Here is a 4,011-nt window from a genome sequence, read left to right as displayed (position 1 = left end):
TCAGTTGCAGATCAGAGAATTGGATCCCAAGCTGGTTCACTCACAGGGTGACAAGTTGGTGCTGACTATAATCTGGGAGCACGATCTAAGTTCAGTACTGGAGGCCCCTGTTCCTCTCCACCTGAACCATCACAGTGACCTGAGCTTCCCATCTAGTGATTCAGTTCAAAAGGCAAGAAGCTGAATCACTTTTGATTGCTTGATTTTGGAAACCACATAGCGTCACTGCTATCAAAGTCTACTAACTAAGACAGTCACAAAGTCACCCCCCAGTTTCAAGGGAAGGGGAAATAGACATTATGTTATCTCTTGTTGAGCATCAAATTCTGGAAAATGTGTGGAATGGGAATTATTGTTGAAGCCATGTTTTTGAAAAATATGATCTACCACAACCCACCCTTTGGCCCAATAATTTACATTTCTCCTACAGGCAAAATACACTCTCTCCTTCTCAGAAACCCCCCAAAGTCTTATTCCATGATGATAGTGGGCTCAAGCTTGAATTTCAGGATCCCATCATCTGAGGCAAATCCAGTGAAAAGCCGTTTCTTAAGAGGTGAACTTTTATAAGAAGTTTCTTAAGAAAGTTAACTTTCTTCCAAAGTTAAATATATACGTACTGTGTCATCCAGCCATTCGGCTCTTAGATAATTACGTAAGAGAAATGAAAGCACGTGGCCATACAAAGAGGTGAGGCTCCTTGGATGAAGTTCTTCAGGTACATCTCCCCATGTGAAATTTCTCTTGATTGTAAAACCCGTGAATTACAGAGAAAGTTATTTACCCCATACCAACACACAGCGGTAGGACAGCCGCATAACTTGTATAAACAGTCTTTCTCAAAAAGAGAGAAAATGGATGCACACAGAAATCATGGCTCCATAGCAATTCTGAAATCCAGTTAGGCACATTTTGTCAGTCCCTTGATCAGGGTTCAATTCCACTGCCTCTGTAAAGTCTACGATAGCTCTTAAGTCTGCTTTTGGGCTCTTGATTCTACACTTTGAATTATCCCTACTTTTCAATAAAATATAGCCCACATTTGTAGCTGAGTAATTTTTTCAGTTTACTTCCCGTTCAGGGCCCAAAGGCCTATTTTTATTTTGAAGTCTTTAGTTCTAGTTGGCTTAGAACAATATAATTCTCTGGAAAACTTGTAAATTTCCTATGACTCTCATTGAAGTGCCATTAGATAAAAGTAACTCCACAGATCCCATCCAGATAAGTCTCTTTCTTGAGCTGTTGGTGAGCACGCTGAGGGATAGTGTCCTTCAGATTCTCCTAACCTCTGTAGTTTCACAGAATCTGTGAGTCACATTCTTTAGATATCTAGAAAGTCTTTGATCTGTCTGAAAGATTCCATGAGCATTGACTTAGAGCTTTGTGAGGTCTTAACAAATTATTTTCAAGTACTCCTTTGGAATAGATCTCTGGCCCAAAGTCATTTCTTAATTTAAGAATTTTGTGCCATCTCTGGAGAGGCTAAGAATGAAAAATAGTTTTATTTTCAAATCCAGGAAGTCCTGGGCCCTTTATATTTCCTTTAAATTTGCTTGAAAACCAAACAGTTCCCTATTTGTTCATCCTCTCTATCCTTATTGGACCATACATAGATCCATTTGGCACTTTCATAATTCAGCTTGGGGATGTTCTTAGCCATATTTGCCAATCCATTATGTATCCTTTCTATTTTATCATGTTGCCCCAGACAAAATCCTGCCTCTGCCAGATTTCAATAACTTTTTCTTCCCTTTCCTTTAAATCCTCATTCACAACCTCCTCAAGGGCCATGGGGTCCTAGATGATGGTCTCTCCAAGGCCCTACCAACTTCTGCCCACCTCCCAGGTCCCAAGCCACTGTCACATGTTTTAAGTTTTGTTCTAGATACCAAAATCTGTTCCAGGTATATACTGATGCATAATAAATGACACTAAAGCCTAAGGGTTTACACAACCATAGTCATTTATTATTGCTTCAGAAACTTCTATCTAGGCAAGGCTTAGTGGGAAACACTTAGTGGGAAACATCTCAGCTCCAGTCAGCATTAGCTAAAGGCAGCTCAGCTGAGGGCCAGAGGACCTGCTTCCATGTTGGCCCCTTCACATGGCTGGCAAGTTGGTGCTGGCTATTGGCTGGGAGTTTAGCCTGAGTTGAGGGTCAGGAACTATAATATTCCTCCAAGAAGACCTCTCCATGTGGCCTGGGTTTCCTCATTATATGGCAACTAAAGGTCAAGAATAAGATTCACAGTGATAAAGAGAGTCGTTTTTTGATCTGTGGATTCTATGATCCTCAAAAGTCAGAGAACATCACTTCAGCTACACTCGATTAGTTAAGATGGTTACAAAAGCCTGGCCAGGCTTAATGGTAAGGGACATAAACTTCTTATCCTGGAGTGGGTGTGCTAAGGTTCTGGAAGAACATGTGGAATGAGAACTATTGTGGTGGCCATTTTTTAAAAATACTATCTGCCACACATTTTTTTATTTTGTTATTTTTTTAATGTTTAAAATGTTTATATGGTTCAGAAGTCAATATTATATGAAAACATATTCTCATATCTACCCCTATAAATAATGTTTTAGGTTTTGGTTTATCCTTTCCATTTCTGTTTTAAATTGTGCCCACACATACCACATACACAATGCACACGCACATGCACACACACACACATGTGCAAATAGCACATACTATTTTAATCTGTTCTAGGTGAGATATTGTTTTTTTTTAAAGATTTTATTTATTTATTCATGAGAGACACACAGAGACAGAGAGAGAGGGGGGCAGAGACACAGGCAGAAGGAGAAACAGGCTCCATGCAGGGAGCCTGACGTGGGACTCGACCCCGGGTCTCCAGGATCAGGCCCTGGGCTGAAGGCGGTGCTAAACTGTTGAGCCACCTGGGCTGCCCTGAGATATTGGTTTTATAAATAAAAGACCTCAAATATGTTCCCCCTACAAATGATATTTGCTTTATGGTTTATGCAAACTTTTCTTAAAGGGCGGGAGAGAGGATATATTGCTGCTTTGCCCTCTTCTCTTAGGGTGTTCTGTGGTCCAGAACAAGGTCTGCCAGTTTATCAAGACCTCAACAGCACCTGATTCACCAGAGGTAGGAGAACACCTGTAGGGAGCTGGATCTCAGGAGAAAATTCTGGGCTAGAGATTAAGATATGAGAGTCGCCAGTGTTTGCCGGAATGGTTTATATGTAGAAGGATGAGAGAGAAAACCCAAGACAAAATTGAGAAGTCGTATCTTAAAACTGAAGGAACAAGTAGACAAATACACCAAGAAATAGTCTCAGAGATTGGAAGAGAATCAGAGAGAAGTTGTCATCAAAACCAAGGAAGGCGGGGATCCCTGGGTGGCGCAGCGGTTTGGCGCCTGCCTTTGGCCCAGGGCGCGATCCTGGAGGCCCAGGATCGAATCCCACGTCGGGCTCCCGGTGCATGGAGCCTGCTTCTCCCTCTGCCTATGTCTCTGCCTCTCTTTCTCTCTGTGTGTGTGTGACTATCATAAGTAAATTAAAAAAAAAAATTAAAAAAAAAAAACAAGGAAGGTAACTGACTCAGAGAAAGAGGTGCATACACCAACAGAGGAAAGGTCATATGACCTTTCAAAATTTGCATGTGGTGGTGTGGTTTCAAGAGTGAAAACCTGATTTCAGAGGGTTGAGGAGTAAATGGCAGCTAAGGAGACAGTACTGACTACTCTTTCAGAAAGATTTTCTGGGAAAAGAAACAGAAGAAATGGCAATTAGGTGAGAACATGGGACAAGATAATTTTTAAGATGGGAGAAACCAACATGTAAAGGTAAGAGGGAAGGGGGAACCTGGGTGGCACAGTCGATCGAGCACCCAACTCTTAATTTCAGCTCACATGGCAGTCAGGGTCGAGAGATTGAACCCTTCATCAGGCTCTGCACTCAGCGCCGAGCCTGCTTAAGTTTCTCTCTCCCTCTGCTCACCCTGCCCCTGCTCTCTTTCATTTACTCTCTCTCTCTCTCTCA

Source organism: Canis lupus, chromosome 34 (genome assembly GCF_048164855.1).
Source record: "Canis lupus baileyi chromosome 34, mCanLup2.hap1, whole genome shotgun sequence".
Lineage (NCBI taxonomy): Eukaryota > Metazoa > Chordata > Mammalia > Carnivora > Canidae > Canis > Canis lupus.
Note: the sequence above shows the minus strand (reverse complement) of the source record.